Source organism: Ochotona curzoniae, unplaced genomic scaffold, assembly GCF_017591425.1.
Source record: "Ochotona curzoniae isolate NIBS_2020 unplaced genomic scaffold, NIBS_Ocur_1.0 scaffold_3208, whole genome shotgun sequence".
Lineage (NCBI taxonomy): Eukaryota > Metazoa > Chordata > Mammalia > Lagomorpha > Ochotonidae > Ochotona > Ochotona curzoniae.
This window is the reverse complement of record NW_024467106.1, coordinates 31,976,828-32,001,147: the sequence shown is the minus strand read 5'-3', so window position 1 is coordinate 32,001,147 and position 24,320 is coordinate 31,976,828.

The window sequence follows — 24,320 nt, the reverse complement described above, 5'->3', positions numbered from 1 at the left end:
TGGGTTAGATTTGGGGGTATGCTAGACTTGGCTGGACTCTAGTTCCCACTGGCTCTCACGAGAGCCAGAGGGGATGTGGTATAGGCTAGGTCGAGGTACACAATAATCCACATGAGAGCCAGGTCTAAGTGTGTGCCAGATGGAGTTGAACTGAAGCATCTGATGAGCATCTGAAGCAACTGATGAGAGCCAGAATGGATGTGGACAAGTTGTACAAGACCATAGTACCTGCTGGTGAATGCTGGGACCAAAGGCAGACCAAGTAAGACTGAGCCAAGTGCCCACCAAGGCTTGCAAGATCCACAACTGGGAGCTGATCTGAGAGGGGAGCTAGTGGAACTCCTCTATTGGGACACAGCCCCCACTACTCAGTGTGAGAACCAGGTCAGGCCAGGTTACAGTGTCCATTGGCATATGTATTATGAGTATTATGAGTATTATGAGTCAGGTCTGAGGCAGGTCAGGTTGTACCAGTCTACACACCCATTGGTCAGTGTAACAGCCAGGACAGGGGTGCAGGCCAGGCTGGGTTGGGCCACAACACCCACTAGTTCACATTAGGGCCAGGACTGGGAACAGACTAGGCAGAGCAGGCTACAACGCCTGCTGGCACATTCAAGACCCTAGGTGGGGGGCCAGCCTGGTTGGGGGTATGCAGGGTCCTGTTAGGCCACTACTCCCAGTGGTCACCATAAGAGCCAGGGCTAGGGGTATGCTGGATGCTAGACAAGGCAGCATCCCCCATCAGCATAATGTGGTCTAGATCATAGGGTAAGGTGGGCTGAGCTAAGTTGCAGGACCTTTAGGCATATCTATAAGAGCAGGATGGGCTGCAGAATTTACTGGAGTAGTCTGCTGCGCATACTGGCACATGCAGGAACCACAGCTAGGGACTGGTGAGGATTGTTGGGGATTGCCCCATAGGCTGTAGTTCCTACTGATGTGCACAAGGGCTGGATTTGTGGTGGGCTAGGTTGGGCTGAGCTACAGAACCCATTAGTTTGTGCAGGAGATGAGACTCGGTGCAGAACTGACCAGGCAGCTGCAAACACCAGTATGTGCATAGCTTGATGTGGGAAGCAGACTGAACTGGACCCCACACTGGCTGGTACACAAAGGAATTAGGTCTGGGATCATTCCTGGTGAAGTTTCTTGGGGGATCCCCCAACTGCATTGCTAAACTCAAAACTTTGGCTACAGAGAGAATCATAGGATTTGTGGTCCAACCTTGGAGTACATGTGTCGGGACTGGGCCTCCTCAATTTCTGATGCCTGTGTACTGGACAGCATGCCCAGGTGCACATGGGGGATATGAGAGCCAGCTCATTTAGGCCTGCAGAGGGCATCGAGCACCATATTAGAGGATAGAGAGCAGAACAGATAGGACAAATCTCCTGGCCCAGCTTTGATAGGGAGTGTCTGGGTGAGCGGCTGCACTAGGGTGGACTTTGTCAACCAATGGACCTTAGAAGGATTTTCTCAACCTTGGAGCAGCAAAACCAACAATGTCTCAGAACTATCAAAAACACTGGGGGAAAAAATAACAAGCAATCTCCTTGGAACATTCTTCTCACATCAGGGTTTCTAAGACGACATCTAGCTTGGCCGCTAGGAGCAGCCCCCTTCCCCTCCAACTCCCCTTCTTCCAGATGCAGGAAAAAAGGGAAAAAGGAAAATTGGAAGCATTTGTCCCACCCACCTTCCCCGATACTTCGACCCTCCCTACCCTAACCAGTGACCTTCATGGGTGTGCATCCTTGTCAATTATGAGAACAACATTGAAAAAATTAAAATTAAAAATGTATGAAAAACAAAAATCAACCAAATACAGTCACTATCAGAGAGAATTTTTGTATTATAAGCTATAATATAAAAGAATATTCTGAACGATTTGACAAAGAAATAGGTTAGTGAATGGTTCTCTTTAAAAATCGTGCTTATATTTACTAAAACAAAATAGATTCTTACATTAAAGATGAAAGTTCTTGCTAACGTGCCTGGGAAAGCAGTAGAAGATGGTCCAGGTACCTGGGCTCCTGCCACTCGCATGGGAAACCTGGATGGAACTCCAGGCTCCAGGCTTGTTGTGACCATTTAGTGCGTAAAAATGAATAATTTTTAAAAATTCAATTGTCACATTTAACCCAACATTTGATGTGAGATCAAGCAGATTCAATATCAGTGCCCAGCAGAACCACAAAGCTTACACATTTCCCCACCAGAGGAAATTTATCAATGACTCCAGTTTATTTCCTCCTCCCCCCTTCCTCCCCTAAAATAAGTGAACAATAACCTTAAGATTTTATTGTCCTCATATCAAAGCAGAGGATGCAGGACTGGATCATTGGCCCTTTCTCAACTCGTCCCAGGTCAAAATGTTGACATGTTTTACTAGCCAGCTTTCTCTTGGATCTGCACTGGGCTCTACATACACACTCAAGCCTCAGCACAATCTTCGTAGATTTGTTTGTTGTTTGTTTGGAAGGTAGATATACAGAGAGGAAACGAGACAGAGAGGAAGATCTTCCATCCATTGATTTACTCCCCAAGTGACCGCACTGGCCAGAGCTGCGCAGATCCAAGGCCAGGAGCCAGGAACTTCTTCCGGGTCTCCCATGCAGTTGCAGGATCCCAAGGCTTTGGGCCGTTTTTGACTGCTTTCCCAGGCCACAAGCAGGGAGCTGGATGGGAAGCAGGACTGCCAAGATTAGAACCGGTGCCCTCATGGGATCCTGGCATGTGCAAGGTGAGGACTTTAGCTGCTAGGTCACTGTAGTGGGCCCCAATCTTTGTAGTTTCAATCCTTTCCCAAAAATCAGCTTAGTCTGCCCACCATAGTCACTGTTTCCTATCGTAATACTGCTTCCCCCGGGCATCGAGGGAGTCTGCACCCTTATACTGTGTTACTTTGTGGGGCTTGTGCTTGCCACATTTCTTGCAGAAGGTCCAGTGCATTTTAGGAACATTCACTATGTTTGCAGAGAAAAGGTGAATAAATCTTTAAATATAAAAAGCATTTTTTAAAGTAGCAAGTCAGCATAGCTACAAAGTAGTTTTCATCTTTTATAGAGTGATCCAAAATGCTCCAAAATCTAAAACTTTTAAACAGCAGCATGACACCTGACCATATGTGATAGGTCACAGTCAAAATACATTAACCAGGAGCTGCCACCGTAGCATAGTTAGCTAAGCAGCCCCCTGCCCCCTCCCCCAGCCGCCATAACACCAGCATCCCTGTTTGAGTCCCAGCTGCTCCATTTCCAATCCAGCTCCCTGCTTATGGCCTGGGAAAGCAGCAAAGGATGGTTCAGGTCCTTGGGCCCTTGTACCCATGTGGGACACCCAGAATAAGCCCCTGACTCCCAGCTTCAAACTGGCCCATTGTGGCTATTTGGGGAGTGAACCAGCAGATAGAAGAGCCCTCTGTAACTGCCTTTCAAATAAAAAATAAAATAAGTACATTAAATCTATTGACAGGGCAGGTTTGGCACAGTGTTTAAGATACAGGATGGTATGTCTGGGTATCATGTTGGAGTATCAGTTTGAGTACCAGTTTAACTAACTACAAGTTCCACTTCCTGCTAATGCACACCGCTGGAGGCAGCATGATATGGCTCTCGGCTGCCCACATGGCACCTAGACTGGCCCAGTCTTTGGGCCATTATGGGCATCTGGAAAGTAAACCAACCAACAGCAGTGCGCTCTCTCATGCAAGCACCCTTTCTCAAATAAATAAGTAACGTTTAAAGGGATTTTTAATTTTAGAAAGTACACTGTGGGGCCTGGCACGATAGCCTAGTGGCTAAATCCTCACCTTGCATCCACAGGATCCAGTATGGGCACTGGTTCATGTGCTGGCTGCTCCACTTCCCTTCCAGCTCCCTGCTTGTGGCCTGGGAAAGCAGCACCGCTGGCCAAACACTGCACCTGCATTGGAGACCCAGAGGAAGCTCCTGGCTCCTGGCTTCAGATTGGCTCAGCTCCAGCCATTGTGGCTACTTGGAGAGTGAGCCAGGAGATGCAGGATCTTTCTGTCTCTCCTTCTCTCTGTATATCTGCCTTTCTAATTAAAAAAAAAATCTTTAAAAAGCACATTGCATTAAATTACCTTCAACCTAAGCATTTAAGCTATACATATACAAGTTTCATATTTATGCTTGAGTTTTCCCAAAATATCCCAGTATGTGTATTCAACTATTATGAATTTTTTTCAGGAAATCTGAAAACCAAAACACTTTTGGTTACAATTATTTTATTAAAGGGACATTCAACCTGCATTGCTTTTGTTACTCCTATTCCACTAGCTCTCCCGGCTGCTCCTGCCCTCTGTGCGTGTTGCAGCAGGTCTAGCTCCCATTAGCCTGACCTCTTGCCTCGGGCAAAAATCACCACATTTTGTGAAAGCACCTGCTCCAACCAGCGACCTATTTACCTTGCAGATGACCCTCAATCCTTGTCATCCACTACACCAATAAAATTCTGCAGCAGTTTGTCCAGCACTTGCCCCCTGCTCTGCTCAGAGCTGAGGGGCAAGGGCTGAGCTGAAATGGTCTTTCGCCCCTTTGCAGAATAAGCCTGTAGTGGGAGTTCTTACTGATCCGGCATGTGTTGGTGGAAGGCACTGGCACGGATAGGGCAGTGGAGTCACCATCTTCCCAAACAAGGGCACCTGCCACATGATGAAGGCGCTAACTGTCGTTTTTAATGATGTGAACATGCATCATCACATTTGCTCCTCCTGCTTTATGGTGTAGAGTGGGCAGAAGACAAAGGAAACACAGTACAGGAAAAATCTCTGTGGACATTGAAGGCCACACATCCATGAAGGATTCTTCATTTCTTTCTGGAAAACTGTCTTAAGCAAGACCTTGCTTTGGTTTTAACACTAGACTGCCACAATCATGACAGTAATCACCTCAGGAGGCTGCTCATAGCTACTGATTCAGCCAGTCTACTGCTTTGTAAAGGAAATCTCCGCCGGACCTGCGCCTAGTATGAGTTCAGTCCCTCATACAAGCTTTATTTAAGAAGGAGTTTCCGCTGTATCTCAGACTCAAACAATACCAGTGGACCTCTTAGAGGCACCAAGGTGTGGGCAGAGATAGGTGGGTCCTGCCATCCAGCAGCAACGCCTTTCACACCGGCATCTCTGTCGATGCCCTTAGAGCTAAGGTTTCCCGGGGAGCGGGGGAGCGATGGGAAGCACCAGAACACACTAACAGTGTAGAGTGGAGCAGAGTGCGGCTAGCTGACAGCCAGAGGCACTAGAGGGCAGCACCGGCCTGCCCAATGCTCAGAGTCCCGCAAAGCCTCGGAATGGACAGGCGCTCCAACAGCCTGCAATCCTAGCTTTGCTGCAGAATCGCTGGACCGCCTGCAGCAGCGTGCATATCCTGGCCTCGCCCCAGACCCAGTGACTCAGAGCATCCAGGGATAGAGTCCAGCAACCTATGTATGAAATAACGAACAATTCGAATCAATCCTTAAGTCACAGGGCGTTGGGCTATGAATGTGTCAGGGAACAACTGACTGCCACAGAACAATTCTCAGTGTCATCAGGCCTCAGGGAGACTCTCATGAAACTGCACCCCTTTCTACAGACTCAAACTCTGATTCCTTTTCAGGGGCCTGGGCTTTCACCAGCAGACACCCAGGACAACCCAAGGAGCCTGGTTAGGAAATCTGAGTATGCTTTATCCGAAATCAAAGACCACTGCTCAAAGAAGAGCATCTCAGCAAGGCCCGAATCCTTCAGTCTAAGGAATTATAGGAAAATAAAGGGAAAAGTGGATGATACAAATAACCAAGAGTGAGAATGAGAGAGGTGACTCCCCCATATTAGAAGAATGATAAATGGGTAATGTGAAATTTTTCACGTGTATGAATTGGCATGACTATAAAGTAAATGGACTGCTTTGGCTTGAATGTTTCCCCTCCAAAATTCATGAGTTGGAAACTTTATGACCAAGTGCAACTGTGTTGGGAGCAGAACATTTGGGGAGATATTTAGGTCTGGAGTATTGCATCCTCATCGATGGATTCATGCCACCACCAAAAAGACCTGCAAGAGTAAGCTCTCTTCTCCCACGGAGCAAAACAGTGTCCATTGCCTTATTCTTCTTCCACGATGTGAGGCTACTGATGCCTCCGGAATTGAAAAAATCAGTGTTTGTTCTTAACAAGTCTCCCATCTTTGGTATTTGCTACAGTAGCATGGAATGGACTAAGAAGTGAACAAATTCTTGCAAGGCACAAGCTGCCTGAGCTCACTTAACAAAAACAGAGAGCCAAGAGCCTCACATCTATCTAAATATGTTACATTTGTATTTAAGATCTTATCATAAAACAGAACCTCGTCACAAAGAGAGGTCCGGGCCCAATACATAGAATGTTTTTAACTAATACACCCATTAAGCAGTTTATAACCAAAATGATTACAATTTTCATGTCTAAGAAATAATGTGTATTGTCATGACTATAAAAATATTCATCTGATTTTATATAAGACACATATTTTCTCAAATATCACTGAATGTTACCCACTCAACCAAAGAAAAAAATTGCATTTCTGTCTTTCTCGAGCGATACAGATCTTCCCATAAAAAGGAAATTTATAAGATCATTATTTCAAAAATGTTTTTAGAATCTATACCTTTTTCCCTGTATTTAAAGAAATTGTTCTAGGGGCCCTTGTGGTATGGTGGAATTCCAGTATCACAAATGCTCCACTTCTGATCCAGCTCCATGCTAATACACCTAGGAAAGCAGCAGAAGATGGCCTAACAGCATGATGGACTTGGGGAAATTCATGAAAGACATTCATTGTGAGACTGAGGGGAGAAGAGATGGGAGGGGAGGGAACTTGGGGGACGGGGAAGGGAGACCCCCAGCACCAACTAAACTGTATCAAAAAACGAAACAAACAAAAAAAAACCAATGAAAACAAAACACCACCAACAAAAAGATGGCCTAAGTGCTTGGGCCCCTGCACCTTCATAGGAAACCTAGAAGCTCCTGGTTCTGACTTCAGATGGGCCCGGCTCTGGCCATTACGGTCATTCAAGGAGTAAATCAGAGGATGAAGCTCTCTTTGTCTCTCTTTCCTTGTCTCTCTCCGACTCTGCTATTCCCAAAACAAAAAGATACATCTTTTAAAAATTATAAATGTTCTAAAATTTAATTCCTATCTATGATAAATTTCAGTTAGGAAGGAAAAGAGCTTTCAGTAGTGGGGGTCATAAATAGGAGAACTCATGTATAAGAGCCCCATAAGAAACTGTCTGTCAGCAACATTAGGAGACATCTTGTGTTGTAGTGAGTTAGATCATCTCTGGCAATGACTTAGCATAGCAAACCACACATGGAAACTGAAGAATTCAGGGACATCAGGATAAAAGGGAGGATTGACCTGGACACAACTGGGTGCCATCCTCATGACCCACACGACTTCATGCAGTCCTTTACACCAACCATCCTTAGCTACTGTTAGCACACATCACACAGGGGCACACAGAATCAATCACCTGACAATCCCAGTAACCAGCCAAGGCCACACAGCTATTTAGAGATGAAGACATTGACTGTAAACTCCACTAAGCCTTGCCACCTCCCATTTAGTTGCAGTTGGAAGGATGAAGATGATTAAAAACGAGGAGTCTGAACCTGCAGAGTACTCACATGGCTAGGAGCTTTGAAAAGAATGAAAGTGACAGAGGAACCTGAAAAATGAAAGCCAACGTGCAAGGCTGGAGCCAAAGTTCTCCCACGTCCTTCAGGTGTACTCCACGTTCCTCCCATCGGCCAGGTCTTCTAGTCGCAGCACAGGCAGTAGGCTCTCATAGCTCCTGAGATTGTCTCATACACAACCCCCACTCCAGCTGGTTGGCAAGTCCATCAAACACTGTGTGAGTAGGATGGAACTGTCAATGCAAATAGATCCACAAGAAGAAAAAGCCTTGAGTAGCAGGTGGGAGTACACCTGGTCCCTTGGTGTTCTATTTCCCAATGTAGATTAGTAAATTGGCATTCTGAATTATGCCTCAACCTCTTTCCAGTTGAATTGCAGTAGGTCCATCCCTGGTAAGTCTTTTGATTCAGAAAACCTGGACAAAATGGAACCTTCCACCAAAGCTGAAGAATGCTAAAGCTGAGAAATTCTAACTCACAGTCCATGCATGTTCATCTAGTTGGTACAGACAAGGAGAGCAATCCTGAACACCAGCTTACTACAAAGACCACAATTCCCAGCCTGCTGACAGGGAAAAGTGAGTGCCACCACTTTTCATCTCAGTTGTTTCCCTCATGTCTGCTCCATTTCCTATAGGTTAAAGGTGATAGTCATTAAAAGCTGCTTCCGGAATAAAGCATTGCAGGGAGCTATATTGGAATGTTACATGTTTTTAACATAGTTGGAAACTAATAATTTTGTTACTTTTATTTTTTGGTACAGTTCTATAGGTTGAGGGATTTCCCCCTCCACCCTCCCCCTTTTGTTCCCCCTTATTGTTTTCCCCAATATTATTGCAATAGTATAGTCTTTCAACAACATTGTCTATTCCTACAATGTCGTGACACACTTAAACAGCAGAATGATGCACTGGTGATCATGGTTGAACAAAATACTTAAAGTATCTGAGAGTGCCCGGTAAAAGAATGTCTACATACTCTCCTATGAAAGACCATTTTTGGCTGAAGTGACTTGAGGGTGCTTAAGTAGACAATGGTATGTAAGCTGGTGCCTGAAACAGAAAGAAGATTTTAATGGCTGGAACTGGAAGAAGGAGTGAGCCAAATGCAAGAACCAGCACAATGGCTCTGTGTAATGACAATTACATGTGAGGAAAGGCAATATAACAAAAGGAGTCCTGAAATATTTCTTGCTCTGAGTGCATATTATTGTGTATGCATTTGATTTAAATTACATTTGTTTTAGATTTCATTGTGGAAACTGAGGCTGCGGGCATCTCTTTGCACACCAGTCACATTTTCCACAGTCACATGGCCATAGCTATGGAGATGGGTCCTCCGAACCTGACCATATGTGTTTCTAGGTATAAACCTCTGTGTGGGCACATTTCTCTCCACAGATTTTTCTGATGTTTGTGGGTGTATGCACATGCAGTCCTCAGGGGATAAGGAAAGAGAGGAAGGATTAGAGAGAGAGAGAAGGGAGGGCAAACGGGAGAGGCTGTTGAGGGACACCTCTGCTCTGAGCTTCACGCGGCCAGACTTCTAAGTAATTGGTCATTGATCGTTCTATAAATCTTGGATGGTTCCTATTTAATAATATGGTGTTTATCAGTAAGAGCCTAGTGTCTCAGAATGTCATTTTCAAAAAATCTTTCATGCTCTAGCTTTCCTCCAATTTAATCCTCTTTTGGGATTTCCTTTTTTTAGATGTCTTTTTTTTCTTATCCTTCCATTTTCTTATCCTTCCAGTTCTTTTACTTTCTTCATTGGAATTTTCCCCTCCTGTAAGTTTTCTCTTTGTCTTATCACTTATGGAACTAGAATATGCCCAGAGCTGCCCAGACACTGGAAGCAGCTGCTCTAGAGCTGGAGAAGAGGCACTTCTTTTGATAAAGATAAGTTTAGGCTCCATCTGGAACCTCTGTCTTCACTGTGACTGCTGTCATGTGACCGTGGAACCCATGGATGGGCACATGAGCTGGGCACCTTTACAGAAAGGCCTCATCACACCAGCAAATAATCCTGCCCTTGGGGGTTGTCCACATTGGTGAAAGAAGAGAAAAAGGAAACAAATCAGGATATTCTCAAGAACGTGAGATGGTGATGGAGTGGAGAAAAGGAAAGCACAGAGCTCTAGGACGAGGGTACAGCAAACTTCTTTAGGAAGAAGCCAGGCCAGTGCCAAGCCATGCCAGTGCCATGCCAGGCCAGTGCCCAGCCAGTCAGTCCACGGCCAGTGCCCAGCAGCCTGAGGAGTCCCGAGTCTCCTCCAGCCAAAGTCCTCTGCCCAATCTTGTCTCAGGCCACCATTTCAAAACTCAACGGCCTTCTTCTTCAACCTTATTTTATCTTTCCTCATTTTTGTGTCTTCAGAAACCAATATTTTTAGTCTTGACTGCCTGGAGTTAGGAGGGGTTGCCAGGCTGTCGCCAGGCTGGCCCCCAGCCAAGCTGTGAGCAAACACTCCCCATATGGACCAGCTGCCTTCTCAGTGATCATCCCGAACGGAGCCTCCTCCAGGCCAGATGTCCACTTCCGCTGTGGCCTCTCCCTGCAACCCCAAGTGGCACAATGAAACAGGGACAGTTTGCAACTGCAGTAATGACACTGGTGAACTTTTTGGATAAACAGAATTGTTCACTTGAGAGATGCTTCAGTACAAAACAGCGAAGGGGGCCTCTTGAGGATGTGCAGCTCGCCTGATTAAGGTAGAGAGATTATTTAATGCAGGCCCACACTTTGCCCCTCCTTTCTGTACTTCATTGATTAATCAGTGCTAACTTTTTTTTTTTTTTAAGGAAAGTGACTTCATTCTCACCCACTTGAAAGGCATGAAAGGCAACGTGCAGAGAGAACACAGAGAGACAGAAAGATCTTCCATTCACTGGTTCACTCCCTGTATGGCCACGACAACCAGAGCTGGGCTGGGCCAGTGCCAGGAACCTGGAACTCCACCTGGGTCTCCCTTGTAGGCGGCAGTACCCCAGCACTTGAACCATCATCTGCTTCCTCTCAACAAGCATTAGCAGGAAAGGGGATGAGAAGCGGAGGAGCAGAACTCAAACGGGTACCCTAGTATGAGATGCAGGCACACTGAGCAATTTAGCCCACTGTGCCACAATGCCTTCCCCATCTCTGTCTGCCCAGGAAATAAACTATCAAGTACATAAATAAAAGATTTTTTTTTAAAGGAAGATTTTAGAGGTAGTTTTCTTTTCTCTTTTTTTTTTTTAAGACATATCTCCATCTCTCTCTTTTTTTAAAGATTTATTTATTTTTATTGTAAAGTCAGATATATAGAGTAGAGGCGAGACAGAGAGGAAGATCTTCCGACCGTTGGTTCACTCCCCAAAGTAGCCACAAAAGCCAGAGCTGCATCATTCTGAAGCCAGGAACCAGGAGCTTCTTCCAGGTCTCCCACATGAGTACGTGGTCCCCAAGGCTTTGGGCCTTCCTCAACTGCTTCATATTTTTAAAAGAATGAAACAGTCATTTAGACTCATCAAGCCAATTGTTTCCATGTAGCATTCTACAGAATCCTAGCTGCCAGCAAAATGTTTTAGAGCTTACAAACATTCCACAAATGTTACATTTTAACTTTTAAATGTCATTTAACTTTTTTCAAACTCATGGACTATTTTTTTTTTAATTGAATGTATAGAAAAGTTAAGCGATTTGTGGCAAAAGTTCTAATTTCTCTCCTACAGTTTCCCTTGTTATTAATCTGATATTAACGGCACATGTGTTTGGATTGACAGATCTGTATCAATACATTCTTATGGAGTCCACAGTGCTTTTCTGGTGCTCCTGTTCTGGCCATCAGTCGCTTCCTGGATACCACCTTCCCTTTAGTTGTCACCTCTTGAGCTTCTCTTCATTGTGACAGCTTCTCAAACTTTTCCTTCATTTTGGTGACAACCATGCTTTGGAGGTGCCCTCTCCAAGATGCAGGGATCACCAGTGTGATAGTATTAGCAGGTACTGCCTTTACAAGTGATGAGGCTCTGAGAGTCCCTCTCTCTCTGTCTCTCATGAATGGAGTTGAGGCTCTTTATGTTTAATTTATTTATTCTTTAGATGTTACATAAATGAGGGATTGCAGATACATGCAGGTCTCTGAGTGGGAGGGAAAGGATGGGGGGCAGTTGAGTGAAGGGAAAGACCCCACCCTCCCTCTTGTGACCGATAGTGGCATAGTGGCATAGTGGGGAGGAGATGTTGGGCCATTCACTGCTGCCAGCCCTGACATTCGTCAGTGTGAAGGGACAGTGATTGTCCCCTGATTTTGTCCTGAGGACGCTTATGGGAAGAATGTCCTGAGGAGGAATGTACTTGAGTAGTCGCAATTGCTCTGAATGTTGGTCTCTGAATGTTGTTGTGTCAGGTATGTAAAACCAATTCCCATACTTGCCAGCTATCTATGTTTCAGCATGTCCATAGCCTTAAACGCTTGGTGGAGAAAAAAAAAATGTCCTGTCCCATTATTCAACCTGCTCTTCTTTCCATCTTTTGGTGAGGCACTCAAGATCCTCTGTGAATCAGCGTTCAACTGTCCTGTCTTCTGTGTGCATTGAGATATGCTGTCTTTCCTTACTCAAAGTCTGTAATGGGGGCAGCCCAGTCCCACAACATGTGCTCTGAGGCCAGATCAGGTATCCATGTGGTATTCCCTGAGGTTGTGGATCAAATGGAGTGGGTCCATTGGGCTGACTCATAAGAGCCCCTGCTGAATTAATCCCCAGCTCTGGCTCTCATGTGTGCCAGCAGGAGAGAGTTGCTACACCTGCCAGGCCAGCCAGGCCAGCCAGGCCCGTCCCCCCAGGCCCAGCCTTGTATGGGCTGGCAGGTACTGGTCAGGGTAACCCCCAAGAATCCCAACTAGGCCCACACCCTGACCGAGCCTCTGCATCTGCCAACAGGCGCTGCGACTCATTCCAACTTTCCCTCAGACCCAATTCTTACTGATACTGGCAAGAACTGCAGCCTATTTGAGAGATCCCTGAGCCCCCTTCCTAGCTCATCCCCAGACCTGGCTCTCACATTTACTGACAGTGCAACCCAGTCCTGGTGCCAGCCCTGATATGTATTAGCAGATGCTACAGCCTAGCCCAGTCTGCCTTCCCCCAGCTCCAGTTCTCACACACTGAAGCAGGTACTGCAGCCTAGCAGGGTGTCCCAGAGATCCCTGACCAGACCCACTTCCAGTCTCGGTTCTTACACATGCTCATAGGTGCTGTGGCATATGGCCAGCCCTGGGCTAGCCCAGCCAAGCATGGCCCACAATCAACCCTGACATTCACCAGTGGGTGATATGGCCTAGTTAGGGCAATGCAAGGGATGGCTATCAGATCTGTCCCCAAAACACAGCTATTTCAAGCCCTGGTGAGTGCAGCAACTTCTGGCCTGGTTGGTCCCCAGCTCTTATACAAACAGGCATGTGCTTGAGCCTGACTGAGGGAGGCATTTCAGATTCCTCTTTCTGACCCACCACATCTCAGCTCCCTCAATTACCTGTGGGTGCAGTAGCCCAGTTCCTGGAAACCCCAAGAAATCATTTTACATATGTCAAGTCCTCAATGGCCTCCATTCTGATTCATCCCCTGTCCACCAGCCCCTAGCAACACATGCCTCACACATACACTCTTGGTGGCAGTGATGGCAGGGGTTGGCCCTGGCTGGTGTGCAGCCACTGTGGTACCCTTCCTCTCAGATCTTTATAGATAGATGAGAGAGAAAGAGAGAGAGAGAGAAATAGGCAGCTATGCTGACACACTGGTAGTGTTGACACAGTGACATTAACCAGGCCCAGAATGCCACCACTATCGGCTGCTTTTATCCAGCAGTGTGACACTTGCCTAGGTACAAGGCAACATAGACCATTGCCTACAGATGGGAAGATTTTTGTTAGTTTTATAATTACATACTCTTGGAGTAAGAGTGGATAAAGCTGCTCTGTGTGACACCAGCTTACCATATGCATGCCAGTTCATGTCTCAGCTGCGCCACTTCCAATTCAGCTTCCTGAGTATGGCCTTGGAGAGCAGTCAAGGATGGCTCAGGTCCTTGGGCCTCTGCACCCATGTAGAAGATCCAGAAGAAGCTCCTGATTTCAGCTCTGGACATTGCAACCATTCAGGAGTGAACCAGTGGATGGAAGACCTTTTCTCTCTATCTCTCCTTCTCTATAAAATCTGCCTTTCAACTAAGAATAAATCAATCTAAAACATCTTGGGTGACCCAGATGAAGCATCTGGTTGCCAGCTTTGGCCTGGCTGGGCCTAACCCTAGACATTGTGGCCATGGGGGAAGTGAGTCAGCAGATGGAAGATCTCTCTTTGTCTCTCCTCTCTCTTTGAACTTTGCTTTTCAAGTAAATAAATAAATCTGTTCTCTAACAAGATATGTCTGTTTTGGCCCCAAAAATGCAGTTTGTTCATAAAAGCACTTTTCATGAACTTCCTGAATACTCATGTGCATGCATTTTTAATTTTTTTGTAACAATTAATTCATATTTTATTTCCATTTTTTGAAGTTCCCTCACTGTTTGGGGAAGTGGGGTGGTATATGCTTTCAAATAAAAACATTTTGACCATGCCTCTCACCAGCACTATTGCCCAAATAAATATCAAATTAGGAATATGTGGCTCTTAGGACAGGTGGGGTACTCTGCCAGTACATAACAATGAGATACAGCCTACCCTTAGGGATATGACAATGAGAAAACAAACACGTGATTTTTTTAAAAAATGACATTTAGGGATCTGGAGCCATAGCCCAGTGGCTAAAGTCTTTGCCTTGCATGCGCTGGGATCCCATTTTGGTCCTGGTTTGTGGCCTGGCTGTTCCACTTCCCAGCCAGCTCCCTGCTTGTGGCCTGGGAAAGCAGTAGAGGATGGCCCAAAACCGTGGAATCCTGCACCCACGTGGAAGAACTGGAGGAAACTCCCAGCTCCTGGCTCCTGGCTTCAGATCAGCTCTAGCCATTGCGACCACTTGAAGAGTAAATCAGTGGATGGAAGATCTCTCTGTCTCTGCTTCTCTCTGTAAATCTGACTTTCCAATAAAAGAAATAAATGTTTTTATATAAAAAAAAAAGAAAATGACATTTAGGCTGAGATGTACATGGTGGTTAATTAGAGGGAAAGCATTCCAGCTGGGGGAATAAGGAGCCTAAAGTTGCTGAAGTGGGAAAGGGCTTGCACTATGAGAAATCGAAACAGACAGCAGAGATGGGTGGTGAAGAGCCTAGGTTTCAAGGTCAAACACCTTGTGTTTGAGCATCAACTCTGTCCCTCAACTTGCTGTGCAACCTTGGAAAGTTCCAAGACCTCTCTGGACCTTGGTTCCTCTGTTAAGCATACCTACCTCATAGGCCAGCCCTATTTTATGCTCTCCTTTACCTCATGTGCAATAATTTCTTTCTGGTTAGAATCAAGTCAGTTTCTAAGTTCAGCCCTCATGGAAGTTTTTCTCCCCTGCTCTTTCTAGGCAAGCACAATGTCTGGTGTATGGGAACGTTTACTACTCTTGCCTGGGTGCAGCTGCTCTGCAGGCTGTCTATTCCTACCAGACTCCACTGAGCTGCCTCATCCTTCTCATCTCCAATCCATCCCTGGCCAGGAACTTCTGTCCCAGGGCCCCCTGGGTTCTACTCTGGCAGCACCAACATTCAAGCAGCTACCATCTCGGTGCGCCAGGAGTCTGTTAGTCTCACTGTTCTCTGATCACTCTTGGGATACAAAACAACTTTTGAATCTTTGCATCCTCAATACAGACCACTGGAAGCCCAGCATCCTTTGGGGGAGTGGAAGGGCTCCAGCTGGACCCTTGCCTTCACAGATGCTGCATTATCACTCATTCTCTTTTCCCCACTTTCATATCAAACACAGATCTTCTCCCAGGCTTCTGTCTCCCACCAGACTCACAGGATCTCAGCTCACCTGTCTTCTTGTCTATTGCATCCTTCCACCCAAATACCCCATTTCCTTTCCCCTTCTTCTCCAGAGGGAGTTCTCCTCTCTCAGATGATTGTTTTTTTAAGTAGTGACCATTGCAATGGCGATCTAATTGGGTTTAGGAAATATGATTTGGGCTAAGAGGTCCGTGAGGAAAAAAAAATCTACACTGATTCATTGTCAAACAGCATTCCCACTTAAATCAGTTGTTTATTTTCTGCCTTCATCCACAACACACAAATTTTTAAGATGGGAGGGATTCCCTTCTCTGTTTTCTTTACTGTTCTATCCCCAGCACCTAGTACAGGATCTGTCATCCAATATTTTAGCAATGATGGAGGAATAAAACGAACAAACCACTGAACGATGTGTGATTCCTTCTATTGGCCCTAGCATCCGTTGGAGGACTAGGAGCAGAGGGGGGAAGAGATCAGATTTGCAACTGCCGGCTGTCTTCAAGCTGTCACGGTTATCACAGGCAGCAGCTTATACTATCCCCTCTCCTCCAGGCACAACGATTAAATTAGCGCTCAAGTACACATGCTGCTGAAATACTTACTGCTGGAAATATTCAAATCCACAGACAGCCTCTTGCAGAGATCTGAGGAGACATCACAAGCCTAGGACTGCCTCCGCTTCCCATTCCATCCGCGCGGTACCCCAGCCCCTCCTCATTCTCCCTAACACCGAAGCCCTTAAGTCAGTTAAAATAGTTAGCCACTGTAACCCTTCCAGAAATACCTCAGCTGAGATCTAGATACTCAGCCCACTGTGCTGTCACATTTGCATTTCATGCATAATTTGTCTATAACATCATAAATCTCATGCTCCTACATTTCTGCTGTCATCATGATAAAGAATACTATTTTGGTACTTCACTTTAGCAAGTGAAATTAGGATTTTTACGTAAAAGAGAGGAGAAAAAAAAACTGTTGGTCATCTCCCTAGAATGTCAAGAGTAGCCTCCCCCAAGATTGGGACTTAACTTCTCATCTGCTGGGAGAGCCTTGCGCCTGCAGGTTTCTCAGGGCCCCTCACGGCTGCCGTAGATTTGGCTCTTTCTGTGACTGAGGGTAATTTTCCTTTGGTAAAGCAGTGAGTTCCCATCTCTTAATTCAGTCCTTACCCTTCCAGGGCTCACCACAGAAGGGCTGAGCGCAGGTACTGAATGTGTTGAGCCTGCAGGAAAGTGGAGGCTGGCAGGCAAAATAAAGATGGCTGGGGTCTCGGTGGCCAAGGCTCTCCTCCAGAACAGAGTCATGGGACAGGTCAGAAAGGCACTGGAATGTATTTTCTTAAACATCAAGGACATTTCACTCCTGATATGTATGGTGATTCCTTGCAATTATGGGACTGTTGCTTTATGGAATCTTGCCATGAGGAGGAACTGAAATTTTTAGCAAGATAAGAAATCAATGAGCTTTTCAGACAGGGCAAGGGATGTGGAGAGAAACTGGTTGACATGATTTTCTGACATCTTTTGGAATGTTATAACTCTAATGCTTGCCATGTAAGTCTAAAAATGGTTCATAAACTCATTTCACTGTTGGGTGCGGAGTCAATTAGGAAACTGCTGAGATGTATCTAGACAAGAACTCATCCTGGGAAAACATGGAGGAAAGCTGGAAGTGTGCAAAAAGGCCAGGTCTTCAGGCTACGGAATTCAAGATGAGCTTGTTTGAAGGTTGTCTGGGCAGGAATTTGGGCTTACAGCTCAACCCACACATAAGCTAATGTCCAGAAAGAAAGGTGTGGATATGCTGTGGCCAGGAGCACTTATTTCCCGCCCCCAAGTCAACAGAGGAATGGAACAGTAAGAGCATGTAACTCCTCTGAACCTGTAGACCCTTCCCTCTGGTCCCAGGCACCAGGCAGGCCCTCAGGATTGAACCCAGCTTCAGTGTGCTCATCTACTTGTCTGGATTTTCTTTCTTTCTTTCTTTCTTTTTTTTTCCTTTTTTTCAGAATATCCAATTATGCCCTCCCTCACCTTACTCTTAATCTCATCCCTCTAAAACAAGCCCTGGGCTGAGGAAGTTCAGAAGGTATTTATGTGAGAGTCTACCCCATTGCCACCATCCCTCTCCGCTGTCTGCTGCTCTGGGTCATGCCCAGTGTCACGTAGCTAAGTCCACTTTCATACCTAAAACAGAAAGAGCTTGTGAAGGTTATATGATTCAAGCACAGAGAGAGGTATTGGCCTTTGATGTCCTTGTGCCACGAGGTTCCACGGGGTACTACTGGTCAGACTCTGGCAGCTGCACCTTTCCAGACTCCCATTGTATAGAATGCCAGGAGAGAGGGTGGCACGGTTCATTTTTAGTTAATGTTACTCCAAGTAGCCTAATTTAAACACTGTTTAATTTCTCACAGACTAGGTGCCTGGCTGAAAACCACACTTCGTTGATATGTGCTGAATGAACTGTGTACACATATACGCTAAGAAACGTGTTTATTTTGTGTTTCTTTACTAAAAGGAAGAATAATAGTATAGTGACAGTATTACTTATATAATAATATTTTCTTCAAATATATGAGTATTTTCAAAGACTTATATATCAAAATAAAACCCAGAAGTATACATGTAAGAATTATAAGTATAACGAATAGCTGGGGTGGGTGATGCGACATAACACTTGACACTTGTTGGAAGGTGGGCTTTGTGGTGCATTAGGCATGCTCACATCCCACATAGGAGTGCCTGGTTCAAGTCCTTGCTGCTGCAGATTCCTGATCCAACCCTTTGGCCTGTCCAACCCTAACTGCTGTGGGCATTTGTGAAATAACAAATGGAAAAGCTTTCTCTCTCTACCTTTCAAATAAATAAACCTTAACAACAACAATTAAAAAGATGCAGGTTGGGACGTTCACATCCCATGTCAGTGTCTGATTCCAGCTTCCTGCCTTTGCAGATCCTGGAAGGCAGTGGTAATGATGTAAGTAGCTGGGTCCCCACAGCCATGTGAAAAACCCAGATTGAGTTTCAGGCTTCTCATGGACTTTGTGGCTTAGTAGAATTCCACTGAGTAAACACACCAACCAGTTTCTTTATCCATTCCTGTGTTAAAGGGCATCTGGGTTGATTCTACGTCTTTACAATTGTGAATTGTGCTACCAAAAATGCAGAGTTCCTGGTTGCTCTCGTGAATGCAGATTTCAATTTCTTTGGCCATATTCCCAGGAGTGGAATGGGTGGGTCATAAGGTAGACCAACTCTCAATTGTTTGAACACTCTCCATACTGACTTCCAAAGTGGTTGTACTAGTTGACACTCCAGTCAACGGTGGATTAGGATACCTTTCTCCTCACATCTTCACCAACAATTGCTGCCTGCTGATTTCTGTTTATGGGCCATTCTCACTGGAGTTGGGTAGAACCTCATTGTGATTTTTATTTGCATTTCTCTGATAGCTAGGGAAACATTTTTTTCATGTGACTGTTAGCCTTTTGAATTTTATCTTTTGAGAAATTTCTGTTCATGTCCTTTGCCCATTTCTTAACAGAGTTCTTTGCTTTTCTATTGTTAAGTATCTGGAGTTCTTGGATATTAGACCCCTATCTATTGTGTTAAATACAAAGATTTTCTCCCATTCTATTGATTGCTTCCCTATTTTATTGACTAGATCCTTTGTTGTACAGAAGCTTCGTGGTCTAAAGTAGTCTCATTTGTTTATTTTGGTTTTAACTGCCTGTGCTTTTGATAGCTTTTCTTTTTTAAAGATTTTAAATTTTATTGGAAAGGCATATTTACAGAGAGAAGAGACAGAGAAGTATCTGCTGGTTCACTCCCCAGGTGGCCACAAGACCAGAGCTAATCTGATCTGAAGCAGGTGCTTCTTCCAGGTCTCCCACGTGCATGTAGGGTCCCAAGGCTGTGGGCATCCTCTGCTGTTTTCCCAAGCAGGGAGCTAGATGAGAAATAGAGCAGCTGGGACATGAACCAGCACCCATATGAGATCCCAGTGCATGCAAGGTGAGAACTTTATTAGGCGACCACATCGGGCCCTATTGATATCTTTTCTAAGAAGTCTTTGCCTACTTCTATATTGCTTATAGAGTGTTCCCCATGTTTTCCTTTAGTAATTTGATAATATCTGGGCCTAGGTTTAGATCCTTCATTAATTTAGAGCTGATTTTTTTATAAGGTGAAAGGTAGGGGTCTTGCTTCTTACTTCTGCAAATGGATATCCAATTTTCCCAGGAGCATTTGCTGAAGAAACCTTCTTTTCACTATGGGTTGTTTTCAGTTCTCCTATCGAAGACTAGTTGGCTGTGGATGCACTGGCTGAATTCTAAGGGTTCTATTCTTTTTCATCCATCTTCTTCCCTGTTTTTGTATCAGTACCAGATTTTCTGAATTACCATTGTCCTATAATACACCTTGAAATCTGGAATTGTGATTCCTCCAGCTTTATATTTATTGTTTAAGATGGTATTATTTCAGTGAATACACCTTTCAACCCAGCTTCCCTTTCCACGCCTTCAGGGATTCCTAAGACACATTTGTTTGGTCATGTCATTGAATCATTTAATTTTTTTTTAAAGCTTTACTCAATTCCTCTTCTAGATTGTTGATAATCTGGACATTTTGACATGAACTGTCTTCTGGTTTTGAAATTCTTCTTTATGCTTTATTCATTCTATTGCTGAGGCTTTCCATTGTATTTTAATTTACTCTATTGAATGCTTCATTTCAAATATTTCAGTTTGATTCTATTTTAAAACATGTATCTCCTTTGTAATGTGTTCCCTAAATTCTTGCATTTTCTTCTTGTTACTAAGGAGTTTTATCACGACTTTCTAAATTCCTTGTCCAGGAGACTCTCAGTGTCTTCATCTAATAACACTAACACTGAGATGGTCTTTTGCTCCTTTTTGGTTTCCTTGTTCCTGATGCTTAGAGTTCTTCTCTTTTCCTTGACCACTGCCTTTCAGATCTTCAGGTTTTCTCTTCAGACAGGTTCTGTCTTTACATTGTGCTGTCCACACCTTTGTGGGCAGACTTTACTGTTCCCATTCAGTGCCCAGGTTCCTTTTTATTCTCAATCAAGATGGCAGCCTAGGCATTTGTTCTTCAGACTCAGGCTCCCATGCTGCTCTCCCACCTTGGCCTCGACAGCCAGCACCGCCCCTGCTGCCTCTCTCTCTGACCCCGGTGCTCCCGGGTTGTGGCTGCACTTTGGCCTGCTTAGCTTCTCTTCCTTGTGGTTCCAGGGATGCCTAGGGCCAGGGAGGCTACTGCTGTGACTTTAAACTGTGTTGCTCTCTGATCTTTCCCCTGCATTAACTGATGATTGGGTAGCTATTACTCTTGAAGACAAATGTGCTATAACTGATCTACCTTGGGTCTTCTGTGAATGGGTAGAGAAGCTTCCTAAAAACAGGAACAAGGGAAGGTCCCTTTTTGAAGGGTTCCTTGAACTTAAAAAGTGCCCAGTGGCAGGGCCCATGCCTTGCATCTGGGACATTACTGTAGCACCTGGCACAATGCAGTGTTGCTGGGTCCCTGGAACTGCGGACATTGGGGTGGAGGCTGAGGCAGAAGCCGAGGCAGTTGTGGCACTGCGGAGCCGTGTGCCAGATGGCCACGGCATTACTCTTGCCAGCAGCTCGCCATTTGTATATGTCCACTTGTAAGCCCACAGTCCATCACTGGTTCTCTCCTACTATGTCCGGAATGCTCCTCACAGAGCTTGTCTGGGCAGCTTACACATTCCCCTCCCACCGTGCATATTCACAGGTGCTGGAATCCATGCAGCATGGTCCTAATGCCCACTTACCTGCTTGTATTTTGTGTCCACCTCCTGTTTACCAGCTTATGCCCACGGGTTTGTTCCAGACTCAGTCCCTGCCTCCCACAGTTCCCACATCCTCTTCTCAGGTGTTCCTGGTGTCTTTCAGGGGATTTTGGGTGGGTACCTCCTGGCTCTGGCGAGGACCCCGCTCACCACTTTCTTCTGTGGGATCCCTCTCAAGGCATACTCACACCACAATGGCATGACTGCACTGACTTGGCAGCACTTGGCAGCTGTAGAATTTTATTCAGCTTCACCTCCCTTTACAGGTGTTGGGGACCATGGTTTGTGCCTGTGGCTTCTAGCCACACACTCTGTGGGGGGATTTCCACAGGGCCCCCAACTAGTCAGTTTCCCTTTGTGTCCACCCTAAGTCTACAAGTCCACTGTCGTTGGGGCTTGGTTGATTTTCCACATCCGTTAACACCCTTTCGTTTGCCCTCCTCTCAGATTGCAGGTGAAAACTTTGGGCATTTTCTGCAGCTTTTCTGCATCCACATTGTTCTACCTTCTTTCCACAGGTCACCTGCAAGCTCCACTCATCCAATGCAGTGCTGATCCTTATCCTGCTCTGCTCAGCACCTCCTTTCTCCTGCCACCTTCTCTCCACTCTGATTACATCTTCCTGTCCTGATTGGCCATCTTTTCTCTTTTCCATACTTTTTAACAAAAGATACATTTATTTTTATTGGAAAAACAGATTTTACAGAGAGAAGGAGAGATGGAGAAGGATCTTCCATCCACTGGTTCACTCCACAAATGGCGTCAACATCCAGAGTTGAGCTGATCTGAAGCCAGGAATTTTTTCTGGGTCTCCCACAAGAGTGCAGAGTCCTAAGACTTTGGGCCATCCTCCACTGCTTTCCCAGGCCACAAGCAAGGTGCTGGATGGGAAGTGGAGCAGCTGGGGCATTAACCATCACCCATAAGAGGTGCTGGCACTTGCTGGTAGAGGATTTACCAGTTGAGCCATTGTGCTGTCTCTCTATTGTTTTTTCAATATACCATAATCACTGCTTCTCTCTGAACCTAACTCTGGTTATGATGTGAGCCTCACCACCATTATAACATGAGTTCCACACATCACTCCAGGATGTGTGCTTCCTAAGGGCAGCAGCTTCTGTTTTGTTCACTTTTCTCTCAGGAGACACTAACTAGAAACATGCCTGGTAAATGGTGGACACTCAGCAAATACTGCAAACATGTAGACACACATCTGTGTACATTTTTATCCAAAGTCAAGAACACTGAGCAGTAAAGTGAAAGTTGAGAATAAACACAACTCACAGATCCACATATATTTATAATGGCTAACATTCATTAGTCACCTATTAATTTGGTAGGCGCTGTTGCAGAACCCCAGATCCTGTGTCAGCTTGCCCAGTGCACAGCAATCCAATCACTGAAAGCAGCAGGGTGTTTGTTGTGCCATGTGCACAACAAGGAATTGGACAGCCAACTCTCAAATACTCCAGGACTCCTCAACGGATTAAGAGTGATGAATCCTGCAGATTAAAGTTGGAGTGAGTAATGGTGGTCTCCATTGGCCCACAGTGCTCATGGCCTTCCTGTGATTGATTGGTCAGCCACAAGAGGCCAGCCTGATGTTCTTAAGATGCTGAGATGGCAAAGCGGGCTGCAGTCTGCTTTGGGTTTTTAAATAGATTGGTTATTACCTTATTTGGTCAGCGCCTAGAATTTCTGTGAAGAATCTAAAAGTGGAGACTGCATTTGGAGGTTAACTATAGAGGTGTGATAATTGCATTCTGACTCCTGTGATCTGGGGTCGTGTGGGATCAGGCTGACTCATGCACCTTCCCCTGTATTTAGTGATTTAATCTTTAGTAAGGGAAGGAGAGAAGAGCCTGATAGTCTACCTCAAAGGCAACAGGGACAGGGGCTTCCTTTCAGCACTAGCTGAGTGCTCAATGTTGAAATTCTGTGCTGAATCTATTACTTTTATTTCTTTTTTTTTTGAGATTTATTTTATTTTTATTGCAAAGTCAGATATACAGACAGGAGGAGAGACAGAGGAAGTTCTTCCTTCTGCTAATTCACTCCCCAAGTGACCACAATAGCCAGAGCTGCACCAACCTGAAGCCAGGAACCAGGAGCTTCTTCTAGGTCTCCCACGCGGGTGCAGGGTCCTAAGGCTTTGGGCCATCCTCCACTGCTTTCCCAGGCCACAAGCAGGGAGCTGGATGGGAGACAGAATTGTCAGGATTAGAACCAGTGCCCGCATAGGACCCCAGCATGTGCAGTGAGGACGTTAGCCACTAGGCTATTGCGCTGGGTCCTATTAATTTTATTTCTAAGAACCTGGAGAAAAGCTGAAATTCAGGAAGCCTGGTGTTGCCCACCCAATAATGTATCTTTTTCATTTACCAAAGCACTGAACTATTTCCCCAAGTTATTCTTCATAGCAAAATAATTGAGGAGGACAGCGTTCATGTTCATTATTTGGGTTCTCAAAGCACACAGTGAGTGAGTACAACATCTGCCATGAGGATTTTGTTTCCAAAAAAACCAGTGTGTGGCCACAGCAGCCCAGAAGGCGAATGCAAATCCATGTAATAATATTGCTTGTGTCACAAGGCTGCAGCAGGGGAGAGTTAATCAGTGATTACAAAATCCTTTGTAAATACAGAAACGCAAAACATCTACAACAACAGTAATTAGTTCTAATCACTATTTCTGTTCTGTGTGCAGCTGTCTTTCAAAATCCACTTCGGGGAGTTTAATCATCAAATCTCACATCAATAAAGTAGCCTCCTTCTTCCTCCACCTCCACTAAGCAGCCATCCTTCATTCCCCTCAGCTGCTGACAGCACCTCACCTCCACCCCACCCCTACTCCCTGCGCCTCTTCCTCCCAGGAGGCG